Source organism: Stegodyphus dumicola, chromosome 5 (genome assembly GCF_044657685.1).
Source record: "Stegodyphus dumicola isolate Sdum_Otavi_A_Nest chromosome 5, ASM4465768v1".
Lineage (NCBI taxonomy): Eukaryota > Metazoa > Arthropoda > Arachnida > Araneae > Eresidae > Stegodyphus > Stegodyphus dumicola.
In genome coordinates this window covers 95417959-95442120 of record NC_140772.1, presented here as the reverse complement: position 1 = coordinate 95442120, position 24162 = coordinate 95417959, and positions in this window count along the sequence as shown.

Here is a 24162-nt window from a genome sequence, read left to right as displayed (position 1 = left end):
TATATTTATCCTAAAAATGAAAATCTATAGAATTTTGACTACACCATGATCTGAAACATGTAATTAATTTCTTAATCAAGAACTTATACAATAACTATTTATAAGCCTAAAGCATATAGCGCTCGTCTTAGCCAGTTTATTAAATGAAGGAAAATTTAACACTATTCCCTCCACAATAACGTTTCATGTGAAATATTTGAGTGACTGCAACCCTTTGATTTCTCTATCATATCATCGTATTAGCACAGTGAATATCTATGTTGAATTTTCTTTTTATAATACAGTTGTGTATTCTCGAAACTAGGTATGATGTAAATGATGATTGATGATGTAAATAATAGCACCTATGCAGATATTTAATAGAACAGACCATGTCATCTTTTCAAATAATGTGAAATCTTTCGCTAATAATTGTTCATTTATTAATTTCTTAACTGTGCTTTTAAATAAATAGGCTAAATTGGTCAAAGGGAACAGAGGATGAATTAATCCGAAAGTATCAGTATAGTTGTTTATAGGGCATCGTTTATTTCAGAAGTCAATTTAGGATCATTAAAATGAAGATCTATTCAGAAACATTTTCTATGAAGAACCTGATTTTGGGTACCGGTAAAAACTCACCATTTAATGCTTGATACATACATAAGAAACAACTAATACCCTTTCTTGAACTCACAGGAAAACTTATGCATTTCTATGCCGTACAGCCATTGGGAAGAGCATCCGTTAATTCTCAGTTATGCTTAATATGTTTAAATCACACATTTTTTGGATTAAGCATTTGATTCTTGTCATGTAAAGTCAAAAAAAAAATCTAGAGATAAGCAATTTTCGAAAACAAATCATTTGACAGCAATTCTCTTCCAAAAGTATTTTTATGGGTTTTGAAATAAAGCATACCATTTCCGTTAGACTCAAATAACTCCTTGCAGCTCTAGAGAGAACTTGCGCAATGTATTCAACATAATAAATGGTCTACGTAGATTCTTGCGCTTTCCCACAATTTACGTAATTAAATGGCATTAAATTACCTTTTACTCGCTAACTATATTTGCATCTTTAAAACTGCTAGCACTTTCAACACTCATGTTAAGAACTGCTAAAAGACACTGTTGCACACTAATAAACTCATAAAAATTAACAATTTAGGAAACTATTAAACTCCTGCATTCCTCAATATTGGCGCGCTCATCGTTCCATAGGAATATGGCTTTGGAAAACGATTTACATCATATAGGGGTAAATGCTGTGGGATTCTGAGTAAATTTACGCAAAATAAGGAAAGGATCAAGTTTTAATTTGAGGTACTAAAGCTGTCATTTAAAGGTAGTTGATTAGATATGAAATACTACCCTTAATCGTACTGTAACTTTATTATTTTCATTCACTTTTCTGTCCTGAAAATAAAAAAAAAAAAAAAAAATGCTTTTCGGTCACGTTCTATTCATCTGTAGTAGATTTATAATCGACTAGTGATTCTGGAATATTTGTAAAAAGGGTTCTTAATTAAAATATATTTTATTTGCTACTTCTCGATTTATTTTTCAATAATTACTTGATGCCAAATCTGCAAGGAAGTTTTGCTTGGTAAGAAAAGCTTCCCTGGGAACTTTTCTGGAAAACTGTGAAAGAAGGTTGGATTTTCTCTATCATTAAATTAATAATTTTAGTTATAAGGGATTTTCTCCCTCCTTTTCGCATGCCTTTGCCGTGTAATTGGAAGCACACTCGACGCGTATTCAAGAGGTGCAGGGTTCGATTCCCTGGGAGGACACTGAAGATTTTTCACGTTTCCTGCATTTAATAAACCTAATGACTTAAACCAACAAGTGGCAACCGAACTAAAATGGAGTAGGCGATAATTCGCCACCATTAGAATTTGGTTATTGGGTCCCCTTTTTCCCAGTCATCAGTTAAAAGAGGGAGTATATAAGGTATTTTATTCCTTCTTTTACGCATGACATCGTGATATAATTGATAGCATACTCGGCGCGTATTGAAAGAGCATTGAGTATTTTTCACGTTTTCTGCCTTGATTAAACCTACAGACTCTAACCAGTAATCAGATGTTTTTAAATTTAGTAACGGTAGCATGCATTTTAAGGGATTATCAGAGATTTTAAGAATATCATAATATTCCATGAATACTGAATTCACAACTTTTAAATTATCCATCGTCACAGTCAGTCAAAGTCGCCTTTAAGATGTTCACTGTAATTTTATTCAGTTACAAATGTTGAAAAAGTGATTTCGAAGTTTTTAGTTTTGTAACCATACGAAAAAATTAATTTTGATTGCCAATCGCGTTTACAGTTGGTATCACAAATGACTCACAAAATAAAGTTTCTCTTAATAGAAGCTATATGCATAGAAGACTTCGAAAAAGAGCGCTATGAAATGAAATAATATTAAATAAGTTGATAATAATTAGCAATTTCATTATATATATGTAACTATAAAATTTGATTATTTAAAATATGCTGTAAGGATCTTAAGTTTTACTAACGTTTATTTTATTTTAAATCTTTACTATCACTTCTTATTTTCTACTTCCGGCCAGAATTATAAGCGTGAAGGAGTTTATGCAAAGTTGTCTGGCGAACGCCAAGTATTTAAGTGTGGCCTTTTTGCCAAGCAGAAGAGGGGAAGCCGTGAGTTCGAAGCAGGCCGCTTACCTTAGAAGTTACGCAGTTGCTACTTTGCCTTCCAGGCCAGAGGTTTTAATCCTCTTGATAAATTAAACGTATTGTAGTGTTCACAGTCTCTGTGCTACATACGCTTTCTGTTATTATAAGGCCAATCTTATTCTAAAGTTAAATTAGAGTTTAGTTTTATTTTGATATCTTTTAAGTTAGACCCCGAGTGGAGGGTCATTGTATTCCGAAGTACGGAAGTCATTGTATATAAAGAAAAAAATAAAGGGTTTTGTATACCCTTCGTCTGTATCCTGTCTACTTACTACAATTAGTGAACATAGCTTTAGTAAGCTCTCTGTTCTAGTCAGGTCATTGTATGTTTCCGAAGAAGGTTAGAAGAAACATTGAACCTGATAGTGGCGCCCGACGAAGAATAACCATGGCCGAGTTTCAAGAAGAACCTGTGCTGCCTGCAGAAACAGCTCAGAATCCAGAAATGCCAGCTGCCGCCCTGGAAGGATTTGGGTATATTGTCCAGACCATGCGCGCTTCGATGAAACCAGAAGCAACGTTTAATGGAAACTCACAGGTAACCAGTTTTTTGGAAAAATTGGATGACCACTTCATGCTCTACCCCGTGCACGAGTTTCAAAAAGTTACCTTAGCTACCAGCGCTTTGAGGGGCCAAGCGCTTAACTGGTTCAAATGTATCGGCAGAAGTCTCTTGGGTCAAGCAGGAAGTCCCACCTATACCTACGAAAATTTCAAGACTGCCCTACTAAAAGCCTTCCCTGTTGTAAGGGATCGTGCGAAATTAGAAACAGAACTTTTCAGTATATATCAACAAAGAATGGAAAACATCTCGAGTTTTATTTTAAGAAAAATTCACGTTTTCAAGCTCTTGTATGGAAACCGTCCGGATCCTGAAATAATTCAAGTGATTTTGCCGAGGTTACTACCCCAAGTGCAAGACTTTATTGAATTGAGAAATCCGACTACACTGGAAAAATTATTTGAGCTAGCAATCCAGTTTGAAAGTAGAAGAACGGCGGAAGTCGAAAGAAGACGCCAATATCAACAGCGAAACCAATTTGGTACGCCAAGACTACAGCAAACTCAAGCACATGGCTACGGAGAAAAAGCGAATCAGTGGGCAAGGAAACCCGAGCATTCAAAAACAGCCGGCGAACGTCGACAGTTCAATAGCAACCCAGGAAAAAAGTCTCAAGGCCAGTGGAGAAAGAAGGAAAGCACCGAAAGAAAAAATAATTTAAACTAAAACGGATTTCTGCTGACGAGAGGGTGCGGAAATCCGAAGGCCACAAAAACCCCTCTTCCTACAAGTTAAATACAGTAATGGTGAAAAATTTAACTCTTCCGAAGATTGAAGTCTTGGTAAATAATATCCCGGCCACCGCACTCCTGGATACCGGCGCGCAGTGTTCCTGTGTGGCAGAAGTCTTTTTTAGAAAGTATTTTCGCAAATACCGCATATATAATGCGGATAATACAACAGTATTAGCGGCGCAAGGAGAACAATGTAAGTGCGTAGGTAAAGTACCTTTGTACATCCGTATCAAGGACGAACAAGTAAAGGTGATGTTTTTTATAGTAAAGAATTTGCAAGCACACTTAATACTAGGAATAGACTTTCTTTCAGACGCACAAGCTACACTGGATTTTAATGAAGCGTCTCTTAAGCTGACGATGAAACCAGTGCGTGTAGAAAAGGTTGAACCGCCAAGGTTAAATCTCGACCACCTGCCTAATGACGAGCAAGATAGAATCCGACAAGTGGTAAGTGAATTTGCTTCCTTATTTAGTGATATTCCAGGATTTACCCAGGTTACTAACCATAGTATTGACACCGGAGATGCATTGCCGGTTCGTCAAAAACCATACCGGTATGATAAGAATAAGGAAAAAATTATAGAATGGCATATTACCGATATGCTACGTAAAAAGATCGTAACGCCTATCTCAAGTAGTTATGCTAGTCCGGTGGTTTTATGTAAGAAAAATAATGATTATCCTTTGGAGCATCCAAAAAGGTGGAGATTCGCTATTGATTACCGTAAATTAAATTCCATAACGAAATATCCGGTATATCCGTTACCGATTATAGAAGAAATTTTAAGGAACATAAAATCAACCAAATTTATGACAACTTTAGACTTAACGAATGGTTATTTTCAAATAGGGATCAGGCCTGAGGACGTGCCTAAGACTGCTTTTATAACCAAGTCTGGCACTTATGCATTTTTGCGAATGCCGTTTGGCCTTTCAGGCGCCCCAGCAACATTTCAGCGATGCATGGACATTGTGTTAAGACCTGTTCTCGGAAAGTCCACATTTATCTATTTAGACGATATCATTATTACTAGTGATAATCTAGACCAACATGTACAGGATTTAAGACAGGTGTTTTCTTTATTAAATGAGGCCGGTCTAAAAGTTAATGTCGAAAAATGCAAATTTGCAGCCCCTGAATTAAAATATTTAGGTTACAAAATATCGCAAAAAGGGATCGAGACAGATGAATCAAAAATAATCGCTGTACAAAAGTATCCGACTCCAAACACGGCAAAGAAGCTCTCTTCTTTTCTAGGACTTTGTTCATATTATAGGTCCTTTATAAAAGATTTTGCGGCTATCGCTGAGCCATTGTTAAAATTAAAAAGGAAAAAGGCAAGATTCTCGTGGACGGCCGAAGCCAATAGTGCTTTCGAAAAATTAAAACAAGCATTAACGCAAGCCCCTGTGTTGAAATTTCCTGAAAAGGATGAAAATTTAGAAATTTCAGCGGATGCTTCGGATTATGCGGTAGGAGCGGTACTTTCGCAAAATCAGCAGCCAGTGGCATTTTTTAGCCGAACTTTAAATCAAACACAAAGAAACTATTCCGCGACCGAGAGAGAGGCACTTGCAGTTCTGTTAGCAGTGCAAAAGTTCCGAGTCTATTTTGGAAAGGCGCCGATAACAGTATATTCTGATCATGCGGCGGTAACTAGATTGTACTCTGGAAAAAATTTATCCCCAAGGTTAATAAGATGGGCACTCAAGCTGCAAGAATATAATCTGGTAATCAAGCATACCCCCGGAAAGGAAAATATCGTAGCAGATGTCCTGTCACGAATTAAATTAGACGAACAGGGTAATACCGTAAAACTTGCAATGCTGACAGCGTGTACAATAAATTCCCGAGAAACTGTAATAACCGAACTGGGTAAGGATCCTGAGTTTGGAAGTATTTATGAGTATTTGAAGGATCCTGAAAATTTTAGCCACCAAGATATTGTGGCGATAAGAAATAGGGCGGCCCATTACGAACTAATAGATGGTCTATTATTTTATACAAAAACTACGAATTCCAACAACGAATTTCGACCTGTTATCCCAGCTAGTCTTAGATTAAATATCCTGCAAGAGCTCCATGACAGCCCTTTAGCTTCTCATGCTGGTATTCGAAAAACTACTCAACGCGTACGCGAGGCAGTCTACTTTCCTGAACTGCAAAAGTTAACAAGGGCGTATGTCCAGTCCTGCCCAACATGTCAAGCCGTTAATTATATTAATTTCCGCCCGGCCGGGTTTCTAAATAGTATTAAATCCGAATTTCCAAATGAAATAATCGGCATCGATTTATTGGGCCCTTTCCCAAAAAGTCAGTTAAACAAAAGTCGCTATCTCCTTGTTATAGTTGATCATTTTAGTAAATGGACCGAAATTGTTCCCTTAAAACGAGCCTCCGCGAAATTAGTTACCGATTCTATTTTAAATAAATATATTTTAAAATACGGGGCGCCCCTAAAAGTTATATCGGATAATGGTCCTCAATTTGTAAGTAATATATTTGAAGACATGTGCCAAAAACTGGGCATACGTCATTTAAAAATGGTCCCGTATCGGCCGCAATCAAATATAGCGGAACGGGTCAACAGAAATATAGTGAAAATTATCCGTAGTTATGTTAAAAATTTTCATAAAAGCTGGGATAACTATGTCAATGAATTTGCTTTCGCCCTTAGGACCGCAAAACATGATACAACGGGCAAAACTCCTGCTGAGTTATTTCTAGGCAGAAAGGTTATAACACCGTTAGATAAACTATTTTATGTGCAACAAAGAGCCCCAGAATTTAAAATGGGTGATATAGAAAAACTAATAAAAGAAGCAAAAAAGAATACGGAAGTAGCACAAAGAAAACAAAAATTGTATTATGACTTGAAACGACGGGGAGTAACTTATAAAGTAGGGGATGAAGTACTAAAAATTAAGCATTCACTTTCTTCAGCACCAGAAGATAAAACTGCCAAATTTTTTCCACGCTTTGAAGGACCATATGTTATAGAAAAAATAACTCACGCTGTTGTAGTGTTAAAGGCAAGAAATGGTGAAACCTGTTCCGCAAACATTGACCAGATAAAACCATTCTATGACCGTAATAAAATGCAAATCTTTTCAGATCTTTTGCAGGATCCGGTACGGCAGACACCGCAGGTACAAGTTCCAGAGGTGGGAAAACGACAAGTACAAGGGCAAGCCAATGAGAGACAGAAGCAAGTGAAAAGAAAATTGCCCCGCGGAAAAATTGAAGGTACAAAGAAAAAGAAGCCGTTCCACCGTCCAAAAAACAGAGTTCACGAACACCCCCAGAATGAAGAAGGGAGAAGGACGACGTATGTGGAAAAGACCGGGAGAAAGGACGGCAACTATAACCCGGCTGTGAAACGGAAGATTGACTCATCCGACAGAACTCTCCGCAGCAAAAGTCGCCGAACTGCGGAAGGGCCATCAGCGGCGGAGGAAAAAGTACAAGAAAAATTTGAACGGCCCAACAACGAGGTCCAAGCAGGATCACGACAGAAGTTTCCCGGTTCCACCAAGACCAGCTGCCTTCAAACAGCCAAGACCACAAGCAGAGCACAAAAGGAAGATGTTCAAGGGTGGCCGTAGTGGTGAAAAACGGAAGCTTCCAGAGGAAAGCACTGAAGGGCGAGCCCGTACAAGAAGGAGGATCAACCAAGCTACGGTCTGCAGCACCTTTAAAGACTGGGCCCAGAAAAGGATGTCTGAATATTACAAAGATAAGTAAAATTTTATGTTACTTTACAAACTTAAGTTAATCTTTCATTCTTACTGCAAGTGGCAGATTTCAAGAAGTTTTACCTCATGCGAGGTCTACCTTTATCGCCAAAAGGGCGAGAAATGAGTTGTGACCGATTTTCTTATTATGTTTTTCAATTACTCGCGCGTAAAACTAAAGTTGATGTATAATAGCGTTGTATAAAGACTTAAATATTGTAAAAAGTTATTGTATAAATTTTATTTAAAACATTCTAACAAGAAAGAAGTTTTAGTCTGAAAGACTTTTTGAAATGTAGTATTATTTCAATGTAGAAAGAACTGGCACTTGCTTTGAAAAGAATAGAAGTTAACAATGTACTACTAATGTATGTTTTCAAATGTGTAAAATTAACGGCATCTTGATATGTTCTTGTATACATGTGAACTGTTATTTTGAATGTTTAGAAATAACGTGATATGGTAAAAGTGAAAGTAATGTTAAAAAATTTGTTATTCGTGTGACTGTAAAGATTAAATGATGTAGTTAGGCTCTCTGACGCTACACTTTAGAGTTAGCCACTTTCAGAATAGTACCTCAGGGTCTAGAGTTGAAATTAGGGTGTGTTAAGAGGTCTCGTATGTTGAATTTTAACACATTAGTGTTTTGATTGTAGGAGGAAGTGTTGAACACATAGACAGAAACACATTCGTGTTTGGTGTTTTTACAACACATGTCAGAGAGCACGGGGAGAGATAATTAAAATAGTCATGAATGAAATAAGAATGTTAAGAAAAGTATATTCTATATGTTATTTGCAATGTCATTCTGTAACATTTCATTAAACTAGTTTTCCTTCCAGATCTCTGGAAGGAACCAGAATTGAATAAAGCTCCTGTTTTGATGCAGTACAGATGAAAAAGAAAAAAGATTGTTGTATATTCCGGGAGCTGCTATTGTAACAAATTTCTTTCTTTTAAAATTTTCTAGTTTCTAGCTAAGTTATGATTGTAAAAGTTTGGCCTCGCGTTAGTTTCTAGAGCTAAAAGTTTTCAACAAGGTCGTTTTAGACCTCAGTTTCAAACTAATTAACTCTGGCGGGAAGTATGTAAGGATCTTAAGTTTTACTAACGTTTATTTTATTTTAAATCTTTACTATCACTTCTTATTTTCTACTTCCGGCCAGAATTATAAGCGTGAAGAAGTTTATGCAAAGTTGTCTGGCGAACGCCAAGTATTTAAGTGTGGCCTTTTTGCCAAGCAGAAGAGAGGAAGCCGTGAGTTCGAAGCAGGCCGCTTACCTTAGAAGTTACGCAGTTGCTACTTTGCCTTCCAGGCCAGAGGTTTTAATCCTCTTGATAAATTAAACGTATTGTAGTGTTCACAGTCTCTGTGCTACATACGCTTTCTGTTATTATAAGGCCAATCTTATTCTAAAGTTAAATTAGAGTTTAGTTTTATTTTGATATCTTTTAAGTTAGACCCCGAGTGGAGGGTCATTGTATTCCGAAGTACGGAAGTCATTGTATATAAAGAAAAAAATAAAGGGTTTTGTATACCCTTCGTCTGTATCCTGTCTACTTACTACAATTAGTGAACATAGCTTTAGTAAGCTCTCTGTTCTAGTCAGGTCATTGTATGTTTCCGAAGAAGGTTAGAAGAAACATTGAACCTGATAATGCTATAACTACTTATAGTTACTCTCAATAATTACTTAATATATATATATATATATATATATATATATATATATATATATATATAATTAATTATTTTAAATTATTATGACAAACAATCGCTGCTGAATCGTACACCATACTTCTGAAACTTTCGAATTAAATCTTTGAAACTAACAAATTTGCCTTTCGAGATTAATAAATTTATCAATGATTTCTATTAATGTATTTGGATATTCCGATGAATAAAAGTAAATCAAGTCCCTTCAATCGAGATTCAGATGTTATATTTTTCCAGTTGTGACTTTGACAGTTTGCGGCTAGGAGAAAAAAGGCTTCTTTTGGCTAGGACAAGCTTTGTCAGAAGCTATGATGATATTCGAAATGTATTTTCTTCTAATCCACCTTTCTTTTCATAATGAATATTTATCTTGAAACATTTTATTATGACTCACCTTTATGCGGAATTTTGGAAGAATATTATTTTTACTTTAGGAAAAAAAAAATTCAGCTCTTAGCCGAAATCATCGCAGAGTTTTCTCTTTCCATCTCTTTCTTCCTTTTTAAATAAAGTGTTAGCTTCATTCATGCAAAGATGTGAGATCGTAACTTTCTCGATACTTCATTTAAAAATTCTTTTTTTTTTAATCTAAACATTTTTTAATTTCCTACATTTCGGGAAAGGCAAAGAGTTAGTAGGACCCCCACATGTAACCCCTTTGAAAAGAGGGTAATGAAGATTGATGATTTCGCGGAAACAGGAACATTTCTGATAACCGCGGAAAGAGGAAGACGCTATCCAAACTGCGAACGCGAGAAAGACAATTATGTTGTGCAAACATATTTCTTATTAGCTCGTGCGGTGAAATAGCGCAGTGAAACAGGCGCTATCAACTCTTGATCACCTGAATGTAATGAGTAACGCAAGAGAGAATTTCTGGAGGTTCAAGTCTACGTTTTTAGTTAACGGGAGTAAAGCTAACGTCGGAACGGCAGTTACTGCTTCCAATGGCGATTCTACAAAAATGTTTTTTTCTAAAGTAATCAACAGTGAATTAGAAAAGAAAGCGTGATATTAAATAAATGAATCAAAACTTTCAATCTTGTAAGATTAAAAAAAATAAGTTTAAGTGAAAATTCCATATAAATTACCTATTAAAAATGGTCTAGATGACGACACAGCTCTCTTCTATTAGAATAAATAAACATTACCCTTTTTTTTCAACTTATCACGTGCTCCTCCCTTAGGAATTACGCGGAAAGGGAGGAATGGCCTGCCGCCTTTTCTTAAGGGAAACTGGCTAGTATCCACGTTACACATGGGCAAAAACACTAAAACGTCCATGCAGTGAGTCCGGTCGCCGGGACTCGAACCGCAAACCGAACTACCAGTATTTAGCGGCTTTTACCGCTCCCCCGCGGGTGGGCCAAAGATTACCCTTGCCCCAAGAATTATATTTACGAAGAGAAACTGGTCGGTTAAACAGTATGTCTCTTCTTTGGAAATGTACTGAAATGAATTAATCTTTCATATACAACTTAATACTACTATATTTTACATTCAGTCATAGAAATTGGTGCATTTATTTTTATTTAACTCAAAAGAATCCTGAAACATCGCCCGAGTGCTTGCAGGCACTGGGTCTACATATATAAATATTGTTTCGAAATGCTCAGCCGCGGGAAGATAGCTTTCGCAAAGAAGGTTTAGGGTTGCCAGAAAGTGACAAGGGGAGACAGTGTTGTCAGAACGAAAGAACTGGCGATATGCCATAGACGGAGTAGAACATTCTAGAGCGAATTCTTACCGGTTTATTCCAGAATGTTCTCAAAGGCAGGTCAAAAGCTATATAAACCCTGCCTGTACGTGGAATAACAGAATGTATCGTGAGTTTTATCGTTAAGCGTATCTTGAGTGTGTTGAGCACTTCAGATACATGAAATTCACATCAAGTGTTGTTATTAATCACTCCAAATCCCCGAACCCCTAGAATAGATAGAACAATATATATAACAATATATATAGAACGCAACAATATATATATATATGAAATCACCCCATTTTGAAATTTCTTTTGTTGTGATAAAATGTAAATACAGACTAAAATGAATTTTTGGCTTGATTTGTAAAACATTTTAAAGTACATTTATGATCAATTCATTTCTTTCTTTCTTTTCATTCGCTTTTTATTTCAGTTTTTCTTATTTTTATTCAATTTTTCTTATTTTTCTTTTTAACTATTATTCTGTAAGAGTGCTTTGTTTATTTTTGAATTTTTTTCTAGCCAATAAATAGTCTGTCCGCGCGTCGGTGAATTTTCTCGCATATACGAATCGATAAGATATTTTAAAATTGAATAGAAATGAAAAATTCACAAGAGATTTTTCAGATATGCGAGATGACGAAACGCGCTTTTCATAAATTATTGATGGTTGTATCGAAAGATTCTAATTTCCCTTGATAAGTTGTGATCTCTCTATCCATAGAATAAAACTAGACTGGATGCAGCAATAATTCCCTCACTTTTTTCGTAATTCTCGTCTCTTAATTCTCTCTTTTAAGTTTCTTAGGAGATAATTCCCTTTACATTCTCTCTCTCAGTTTATGTATGTGGGAGTCTGTATATACCTATGAAGACTATCATAAAAAATTGGTTGCATGCTTTACTTATTTACACACGTTTGTTTGTTGTAGTTGTTAGTTACTAAGTTTGTTAAACATGTGTTTTCAATTTGCATATGAAAACATTTCTCACATTGTTGGAGTGAGGTTTCTGCAAACATAAAATGCAGTTTTTCAATAGCTTTTCAAATTTAGGAAAAGTGTCAGACTATTAAAATGTTCACAAAACTTTAATGCATAAAAACTTCAATGATTAATGCATTAAAACTTCAGTGATTTTTTCGACCGATGAATTTCGGTGTTAAAGTCTACTTCATCTTTAGCATATTTTATTTTATTGCATATACTTGATGATAAGTAGCCATTAATCAGTGATTTAACAAATTTTAGCTTTGAGATGTTTTGGGCATTTCCGAGATCAAAACGTAAATGAAATCATAAATTAAAAAGCGAACTTTCCATCTGAGAAAATTCGTGAAATTGTAATCTCTAGTATTGCAATGCACAAAAAATTAAGTACCGCTTGTGAAGATCAAACTCTCTTTCCCAGAGCTTTACGAGATCCACCTAACTGCACCCTACAATTCTATTAAGGCAATAAAGAATGAGCCTTGTTACCATCAAAAGCGTAGTCTTAATTTATTTCGCCCAAGCCCCGTCTACGAGGTAGGTTCTCACAGATCTATCACGTGCAGATCTCATTTGCCCACTGACAGTGGAACACGCAGATGGAAAGGAGCTAAATTGATAGGGCGACGCACCCGTCACGTGACCTGGAAAGGCTTTCGGTGCAGAATGAATTCAGCCACAGTGTTTCGCGTTACCAATGTTTTGGTCCCCTATCTAACTCGTTATAGCCCTGATCTCTATAGGAATCTGTTTTCATTAGGATTTTTCCCTTTCGGTTTGGAAGGATTTGTACAATCCATGTTCTTATTTCTTTGGAAATAAATGCGTTGAGGAAATAATGTTATCTTGTTATGAACGTCTGGATTTAATCCGAAAGTTACTAAACTAATTTTCTTTTTTCTTGCACATTCTCATCAGATTGTCTGTTTCTACGTGAGTTGTTTTCTATTTTAACGACTAAATGTAACTAGAAGTCTGTGATCAACTGCTCAAGTTTAAATATTTGATGCTTAGATTAAACTGAAATTTTCATGATTAACTGGGAAACAAAATGTTCTTATTCCTGTATTTACTCTATGATAATGCAAAAAGCAACAAGTAAAAGTAATTAGAAATGCAATGAATAAGAAATTACTTTTATCTGGACGCAAAAATAGGAAGCGTCTCAGATATTCTACCCTCCTAATCACTTTTGATCTGGTATTTCACAATGACACATTTATTTTGCCTTTAAAATAAAAATATGTATCAAATAAATGTAAAACCAATACTGAAAACTTAAAATTATAGTTTAATATGTCAAAGCATCTACCATTAAAATCGTTTAAATTTACAAAATGCATCCTTTTTTTAATGTCAAATATGAAATTTTTAAAAATAACTCTGTGTCTCTTATGTTAAATACGGTGGTACAAACACCGTTTATTAATTAAAAAATAAGTGGCAAACGTTCATAAAATCATCTGTTTGATGCGTTATAAATATGCATTTTAATTAATGTCAACTATACTAGCCGTCGCATATGTTGGGCCGAGAGGAACATCGTCACATTTTTTTTTGCTAGCTAATCAACTTAAAGGAAAAGTGTTTCGCCTAGTTATTCAAGTATTGCGCGACTACCAATTTTTCAGATTTTTAATTCCATTTGTTATTATAATGCAACAAAGAGATGCTTTAGTGAAATTAATTTGAATTTTATTTATTAATATTTGCTTATTTTTGCTTATATTGGGTATTAAAAATTTTTAAATATTTCTTAGACTATCGATCGAGTTGGAGATAAACCAAATTTGCCAATAATATTTATAACAAGTCATTTCTAGAAACTGAACATGATCGTTTTATAAAGAAAAGAATCTCATTTTATTTTTAGACAAGGGTAATATGCATGTTTGTATATACGTCAGTAGAAATTTCTATATCGTTAGCAATTGTATCGTAACTTATCGATGGCATTTTTTCTGATACAGAAAACATTATACACGCTTTCTCTACTTTGACTTTCAACAGACATCTCTCGTTTAAATGGCATTACATCTACTGTCGAATTCGTCAGCAACTGCTGAACTAAGTAGATAGCAACAAAGATTAAATATAAATTAGATTTAGATTAGCTATTAATAAATAATTATATTCATAATTTACAGAACACAATAATTTGAACTTCTACTTTAAGAAATTTCAATACATGTCAAGTAAAAATTACTAATTTAAATTAGCCTGCATGAAAGTTTATATTAAATATGAAATATTAAATATTAAATATGAAAATTTATATTTTTTACTTTTAATGTCGTAATAGATAATTTTTTTATGAAAAGGTTGTAACTAAATTTAATTAGTATACATGTCAAACTTTTCGCCCGCTTACATGGTCGCAGATATAGATAATTTATGAATTCAACAAAACAAATAAAGCTATATCAGTTGGATAAAAAAAAATAGTGGGAACACATCGATCATTCTAAAAAGACTTTATCAGCCTAAATACAAATAACTACAATCCCGCAATATAATCACACGCCTTGCCTACCACCTTCTGCCAAATTATTGAAAAGCCTCTTACACTATCAACACATCCATTTCTGCTTCGCAGCGAACGGCCTAATGCGCAGATAATTTTTTTCTATAATAATGGATATCTCGTTGTATTTTTTTTTTTTTTCCATTTTGGTAAGAAATCACTGTCGAAAGGATTCATAGCCGGGCACTATGGCACATGATCCAGTACCTCCTATGGTTATTGTCGCAGAGACCTGTGACAACGCTTACGTATATGTATTTGTACCTACGGCAATAATCTTATTCAGAACTATATGTTTTGCCTTTTCTTTTTATCCTTTTATTAAGAAGTGCATTTATTGTGGTTACGTCTCTCAGTTTATTAATCAATACCAGATTGATTTAGTTTGAAAATAAATTAAAGATTCTCAGCATTAGCTATATGTAGAGCCTTTGGATGATATTGTTACGAAATGCCCAGCTGCGATGAGATAGCTTCCCCGCAAACCGAGGTTAGGTTGCCAGAAAATGGCAAGAAAAGGCAGGGTTTCCAGATTCGGTGCGAAATTTCTTCTTTGGTGACAAAATTTTCTACATGCCATTGACAGCGAGAAAATTATAGAAAGAATTCTTACCGGTTTTGTTCTCCAAGGCAGGTCAAAAGCTATATATATACCCTACGTGTATGCGGAGTAGAAGTATTGAGAGTATCTTGAGAGCATGTTGAGTTTAGTAGTGGTATCTTGAGTTCAGAGATTAGCTCGAGAGCGATCGACCGAGTCCGAAGCTGTACTTTAGTGCTCTGCCGTGAAGCTATCTTTTCCGTTAGGGCCTGGATGGTGGCTGTGTTGCTGATTGTTTCAGTATATTTATCGAAGTTTTTTGGATGGCTGTAAACGTGTCTTAAGAAATCTCCTGTGTAACACTGACGAAAAAATTGTGCTTTTATTATTTATTAAGTGTTGTCATCAATCATTCCAAATCCACGAACCTGTAAACGCAACAATATAATAATTTCGTGAATTGAAAACAGGCACAAGGATCGCATAAGATAAATGCTGCATCTGAACTATTCCGCCGACTGTTCGGTTCTCAGACATGATGCTATCTAGAATGTAATGCATATTAATTAAAAAGAATATATTCCCTCCAAAGTGAAAAAAAAAAAAAAAAAAAAACACTGCGTAGTTCATGGAGTCGTTTTAGTTTACAAATTTTCTCAAATCAAATCTTGTCAGGGATAAATATTCTCACATAGTGGTCTGAAAGCAATTATGTCCACCGTCGTGCGGTTTCAGAAGCATTTTGTTTTAGTAAGATTTATCAAATCCGATTGTTGCTGATTCCCATAATGTGGCAGTAAAAGATGACAGAACTACCAAAATTAAATACTTCAGGAAAACAATTTGGTCTGATTAAAAATACAAAAATTAGTTAAATGTAAAAATTAACACATATATAGTTGAAATTATAGCTGACTGCAGTTTCGTTCAAACTATGCCGCTATTGACGCTTTACGATATAAACAACGAAAATTGTATTGTTTCATGTGCAAACTGCAATATGCAATAGAAAGAAGAAAGCAGAAGCTTGGTAGAGGGTTCGCCGCCTTCGACAGGAACGGAGCGAAATCTTCAGCATTAACCAGATTATTGTATAAAGCAGTGGTATTCGAACTATGGGTCGTGAAAAACTGCACTGGGGTCGTTAAATGGATGAAAAAAAATCATTATAAATTTATCTGAATATAAATATATCATTAATAAACTAATTATGAGAAAAAAATGTTTATCTTTCAAATGTGAAACTTTATTAAATTCTAGACAGATTACTCTTTTTAGGTCAAGAACTTCAATAAGTCAGACACTCTCTTTAAAATCGTTGTTTTTTAAATGTTGTATATTTCGGATAGGCATCAAACGGAGTCTTTTCCGGCATAACATGGGTTCACTGTACGTTTCATAGAAAAGCCCTTGTATCAAAAAACATGCAATGGAATTCAAGGTTTTTCCGCTAATTTGCAGATAAATGAGCTGTTGATGTCAGATCATGTTACACACAGAGATGCCTTAGCTTTCGAGAGGCTTAGCGAGCTATTTGAACTTATGAAGGTTATGTTATGCTATTTGAACTTATGTGAAGTGTTTGTGCTTTTTAATTACGGGTATAAATGATAAAATTGTTTTAATTAAAATAAATTTTTAATTGATTAATTGATGAAGAATGGTTATGTAGTTTAGCTTATTTAAGTGATATTTTTCTCAAATTGCACAAATTAAATTTAAATTTTCAATGCGAATGTTATTTATAGCGAATTATAAAATCAAAGCCTTTGCAAATAAGATTGATTTATTATTCTAATACTACAAATAAATTAAATTTGCAGCATTTTATACTTTCGAAAGTTTGTTACAGAGAGCGAATTATAAGTTGTTCTATCGGTTATTAAAGATACAGAAACTCACTTGACAGATCTTGAATACCAATGTAATACTTATTTTGCAGGTCAATTTTCTGATTATGAATGGATCCGAAATTAGTTTCGTGTGTTTTAATCCTAAAAAAAATTATCATTTCATTTAAACGAAAAACGAACTGAATTGTCATCTGAAGGCGAGCTAAAATTTGTTTTCAAAGTAAGTCAATAGAGCATAATTTGGCTTAAAGTTCGAAAAGAATATCCTGAATTGTCTGATGCAGCTCTAAAGATCATTTGCCACTTGCATCATCATTTGCCATTTGCCATTGCCATTTACCTCATCTTATATATGTGAGATGGGATTTTTCCAATTTCACTGTCTAGAATCTAAACACAGAAAGAAATTAGCAGTAGGCCCAACTTTAAAATTTAAATTGAAAAATATAGAGCCAGAAATATCACTACATGTAAACAAAAAACAGGCTCATAGTTGTTATTTAAAATTTTACTTTGTAGTTTTTAAAGTCCCTACGTGTTATACGACATGATTTAATTTTAATTGATAAATGATTAATGCTAGTCAATTTTTCCATTAAACATTTTCTAACTACAGAGTTGATTCAGAAGACAAACAACAAAAATCAGCGCTATATTTACAAAATTTCCACAGGACTAGTTTCGATGGTTTTACCGAACCACCATCCTCAGCTGCAAAACCGCAAAATTTAAATTTTTTATTTATTAAATTTTTTGCGAAAATTCAGTTTTTTGCGGTTTTGCAGCTGAGGATGGTGGTTCGGTAAAACCATCGAAACTAGTCCTGTGGAAATTTTGTAAATATAATGCTGATTTTTGTTGTTTGACTTCTGAATTAGTATTTATTCGGCGTGTTATTGTGTCTTAATTACAGAGTTGATATTCCATTTATTGCATTTACATTGACACTAATACTTGTTATGTGTGATATTAAAAAAATTAATTAAAACCTTCCTGATTTCCAATATTTGTGCTGGTTTTTAATCAATAAGTATTAGCTTACTGAATATTGTAACTTTTGTGTCGGCATGTTACCTAGATGTCGTTAAGAGGGTCGCACTGTCAAAAGAGTTTAATAACCCCTGGTGCGGAGGATTTCAAATGGCCACAATTTTCTTTTTTCTGAAATCAAAATTATCTGGATTTTCTAGATGCTTTAGATACCTGTCTTCAAACTATATAATTAATTACATGGCTTCTAATTATTCCTATAAGATTACTTTTAATTTATTAAAAATTTATTCCTATAAGAAACAAGGAAAATCTTGTTCCGAACCTCACCTATCTTTACTTAGATTTCTCAATCCAGCTACTGAAGCACTACAGCTTCCGATGAATTAATCATAAAAATAATACTTTAACAAAGCTAGACTAGATTCAGTGAAACTCCAGTCAGCGATATTTTCGTCTTTATTCCCACTAATTGTTTCGTTGACTTACGTTTGATTTCGATATTACGGATATTAACAGATAGAATGAAGATAGGTAGAAAACGTCAGATGGAATGAAAAATACAGCTGTATTTCGAACTGAAAACCAGTTAGTGTTTCACTTTTATTACAAAAAATTTGAATATTTCAGTCGTACAAAAGTTTGAACCGAATGAAGTTCTTCTTCAGATCTTCAAAGGAAGACTTATACTACGTGAGATTATAAGATTTCTATTACATGCGAATTTGGGATCAAATTTAATTATTCAGATATTTATATCGAAGAGAAACATGACAATGTTAAATGCGAAATAAGGCCAAATCTATATATATATATAAAGAAGAAAGTCTGTTTGTTTGTTCGCTAATAACTTCGTCACTACTATAGCTATCGTCTATAAACTTTCTACAATTGTTTCCTAGGTCTTGGAAAAGGCTGACATCCACGTTTTTCCAAAAAATGTAGCCAAAATCAGAGGCATTAATTAAAACTCGGAAAAACGATAATTTTCACCATCATTTATCGTAGTGGCAACAGTCTCTCAAGCTGAAGATGAAAATCTACTTTATTTCGGAAGTTGTTGCCGCTGCTCGATTTCAAATCCTAGAGTTTGTTAATAAAAAATTTCGAAGTTTTACGATGAAATAAAAATAGCATTGCCAAACATTAAATACATTATTCCCGATTCCAAAAATTCGTAAGAAAGAATTCTGACCCTTCCCATCTTCCAATCAAAAATTTGTGATTTTTATAAAATCTATACATATAAAGAAAAATGTTTGTTTGTGTACTTGTTTGTTTGTTCGCGTTATTTATTTCTGATTAATTATGATAATTTTTAGCCACATTTGATTCACTAAAATTGAATATTAGTTGAAATATTGGATGGAACTCGAGCTTTTACGACTATTTGATTAGAAAGACGAAAATCATTGAAAACTGCATGCCATTGTTGCTGATATAATAAGAGAGAACTAGTTTATTTTTCTAAGTGATATATTTTACGTGTGTTCCATATCGTATTAGACTGAACAGTGTATGACTATGAATCGTACATTTTGTACATCGTTATTAGAGAAGGATTACAGCAGTACCGTTCTCTCTGTTGTTAGTTGCATTTCTCTCAATCTAACTTAACGGGCATTGGGTACTTCCACTATATGAATAATTATAGCTTGGCAGGGACTTTATTGTTAAACTCTATAACTTTCCATAGCAAATGGATAAGTGAGTTTTTATCAAGGACACTTTTCTTTCACATAGCAGATGTATCTATGTCAATCTCCTTGAAAGCGACTGAGTTTATCTAAAAAATATTGTCAGTCAGAAGTTGCTTTTTGGTCTAAATTTACATAACTCATTAAAAGTGCATGTGAATTTAAAAATAATAAGTAATAGTATCCAAACAAATTTTCTTCAAAACATGTCAAATGTCTTCAACTGTAATTAGCAAATACATTATCGAATACTCACGTATTTTGCAATATGCAAAAAAAAAAAAAAAAAAAAAAAAGCAGAGAAACTCATTGTAGTTACAATCATCTCTTTCTATGTCTGGACTTCAAGTGAAATTTTTAAAAGTACTGTATGTCAATCAGAGGTTGCGTTTTCGCCTAAATACACATAACTGACATTGTAATTACGGTTGACATGAAAATTTAGGAATAACAACATTCAACGAAATTTTCCTCGAACCGTGTCAAACGTTCAAATGCAATTTACGAACTGATGAAAATAAGTCTTCATTAAAATTATGAGAGTGTTTACGTATTTTGTAATATACATAAACCATAAGAATTCTTTGTAATTAAAATCTCTCTTTTCAAAGCTGGACTTCAGCTAAGAATTTTAAAAGTATCGAGTGACAAAAAACTTCTGAAATGTTTTGCAATAATAATAACCATAGAAAAAGCATAAAATGATCTGCAGGAGACAAGCATTAACTATCAATGTAATTTTTTTTATTTCCAAGCCTTCCTTTGACATTTATATCAAATGATTATAATAACTACAATGGTTTACTTAAAAATTAATATCAATATCATCCTTAACAAAGATTTTTATCATTCTTTGCTGCATTGTGCCTTTGTTTACTTCAATCATCTCCTCAGTACTAGTACATCTAACCTGCCCCTTCGAAAGATACAACTTGACATTCTATGTTAGATAAATTACTTACGCAATCAATGTGTGATTCTCTATTTAATAAACGACAAATGTCGTAGCTTAAAATTATGATTCTGCGTACTGAAATTTTAAATTTAAATTCCTCGCAATACGTTCCAAGCATTAATATTATTTGAATCATCTTTGCTAATTGTCTCTTAAAGAAAATATTCAAGGTGTGGTATTTGAGGCCCGCGGAATGCTTAAATCTGTCGTATTTTTCTACGAAATGCTATCGGTTTTCTTGAAAACTTCCATATGTGATCAAGAATGCGAATAAGACAACAGCTGCGAATTGCTAGTATAGGGTATATGAAGTGGCACGCGTCTGGCAATATTTGCAATTCCATACAGGCTGACATATGACATCTACTACTTGCAAAGCCATTGTGTAATGATCGCATCCGTGTATCTGTGTCAGACGGTTGTGACTATTCCTCTGGTAATATGATGCAAACTATGTACATATCGTCTTCTGGCATAATATCGGTGCGTTATTTTCTTCCTCTACGTTACATACGTACTGGGTTCGTGCGGATTTGTTGTGAATAACGGCGACACTACTTGATGAAGTATGAAAACACAATTTATTGGCCAGTATTCTCAGGACAGCTCCAAAATCACGTTTTTACAGTCATCGAAGAACTACTATACACATGCTGACACAATCAGCGACACAGCCTTCACACTATCAGGCTATAACGGTGAAGACAGCTTCATGGCAAAGCACCAGAGTACAGCTCCCGACTCTGTTCGGTCGTTCTCGGGTTCTTCGGGTTCTCTCTCAACGTATTCTCGAGACTCTCCACGCTACAACTCGCGATGCACTCGACGATATAACTAGAGTACAGATCCCGAATCCTCGGTTTAGTCGTTCCCGAAGCTCAACACAAAGTTGACAATAAACTAACTCGCGAAATTCTAAGAGACTCTCTCGATGCACTCGACGACCAACTCGGCACTAAACTACGAGACACTCGGTCGCTGACCGACTATCAACTCGATCGACTCCGCACGGAATAACTAACTCTGTACGGATCGACTCTCCTGCTTACCAGCAGGGTTTATATAGCTTTCGGCCTGTGTTCCAGAACATTCTGGGATAAACCAGTAAAAATTCGTTTCAGAAGGTTCTCATCCATCTATGACGTATCGCTAAATAGACGATTTCTCGCCAAAGTGGCAACCCTGCCTCCCTTGTAATTTTCTGGCATCCGGAAACCTGCTTTGCGGTTTCTATCTATCTTACCGCGCCTTGTCATTTCGTAACAATATGTATATCATACGGGTAGACAAGTATCCTGTAGTCATCATCTTCTGAAACAAATATTATTGACGCTGGTGACTCACAGGTACACAACAGAGGACACGATTGCAACATATACTGACAGCTTCGTACGGAAGATACTTACCTTGTTCAAAGTACAGTCCTTAAAGCAGCATTTATCTCAAACTGCAGAACATCTATCATGTTTATTAAGTTTATTTTCATGAATATGATAATTTATAGTAATTTTTTTAGTTTCTGCTTTTTTAGTCGAAGTTCACAAGAATACAAATTATTTTGTGATTAAAGTAGTGAGTTATGTAATAATATAGGTAGAGTTTTACGTCAATCGTTCTATAGTTTTCGATCCTAAGGATATTTTTTTAATCCTAAAAAAAAATCTTCGTAACAAGAAATTATATTTTGAATAATTATTAAAAATATGGATTAGGTAATCATTAGCCGTAATTAAAACCAGGGTTACTTAGATTGTGGAAAAGCACTCGAGGGTTATTTTTCTAAGAGGAGGGAGGCTTTCATGAAGGGCGATTTAAGAAAAAAAAACACATATTCACAATGAACATGGCGAAAACCACAAATTATCCTATGCAGCCAGTTTGTTTTTAGTATTTGAACCCGGGTCGAATTAACAGTATTCTAATGCTCTATTGCTCAGCCGCTGGTCGGTTTCATTAACTGCATCAAAGTGATTAAATTGAAGTTAGGTTCTTTCACTGCTTTAAAGTTTGAGTTTGTAAAATCCAGCAGGTAAAACTGGTTTTAAACTGTTAATTAAGTAGCACTACAAGTTGTAATTTTATTAAAAAATAATTAAGCTTTTAATTTTTATCCTGTTATTCAAGTTGTATTAGATTCTTCGTAGTTGTGAAATTCGTAATTCATTGGTGCTGAATTGAATTTAGATAACGAATTATTTTTTCACCTTACAGAATACGCTAACAATAAATCTATGAAATACACACATTTGAATTGTTAAATGCTTAAATAAATTGTTTCTCTCCAAACCAAATGTGCATAATTAAAGCGCGATTATATTCAAAAGAAACGACACTAAGAAAATAGAAAAGTAGCTGAAAGAAACTTTGAAAAGCTTATAAATAACTATCACGTAAGCCTATGAAGTTTTGTTAGCTTATAAAAAATTTTAGACCCAGCTTTGTTAAGTCCATTCTTATTCATTTTATCGATTTACTTCGCGGGTACGTAAATGTGTTACACAATGCAAAAGGATAAAAAGAGGTGGAGTTTATTTGATTGGTTAAGTAACAAACAGAAGTACGATTTCAGCGCTTCAAGGCATGTCCTTTGGAGCGGCTACTGCTTACCTAAATGTTTGTAGCCGATATTAATCACCTACAAGACATGAATTCTTGTATGGAAACTTTGATTTGAAGTTAAGGTACTGTGATGGAATTAGACTTTGGAAGGGATTGTTTAGGCATTTCTGTAAGGCCGGTTAATTTCAGCAAGTTATCATCATAAAGCCTATATTTTGTGATACCTAACTATGAGTCGCAGAATTCAGCTATTTTAAGTTCCCATAATACAATCCGTGATTATCATAAAACTTAAATTTGGTTGCTCTGCATTCATTTATTTATTTATAATTTTATCCGATGCCAAGTTGTCGAAGTGATTTTAAGCGATCAAAAATAGTAACTTACAGGAAATTCTAATCTAAAAGTTTTATACAGAACATGATAAATAAAACAACATTATTCATTTCGTCAATCATGACGGCATTATGAAACTTATATGCAATGTAATTATTTAAAATAAATTATATAATATTCAACTGATATAAAAATAAGTGATTTAAAATTAGTATTAGTGGCAGTCAGCAATAAAATTAGCATTAATTTCCTTTTGCATTAAAAAATGGCATGGAAAAAGCTATTAATATAAAGGTGGTAATATCGTTGTTACAAAATGTTTCTCATCGATGACAGGAATTCATACTAGTATGCAAGTAATAACATTTAAAATTTTACTTTCTCCATTTCGATTTCCATTCTGTTCGTTTAAACCCAAATTGCAAATTCACGAAACGTTTAAGGGAACAAGCTTTATTGAGCTATTCACAAGAAAACGCCAGCAATATTACAAAAAAAATTAATAATAATTAAAATAATCCGTTTGACTGAATTAATTCTATTCCTTCAAAATAAGCTTTGAAAAGATATAATGCAAA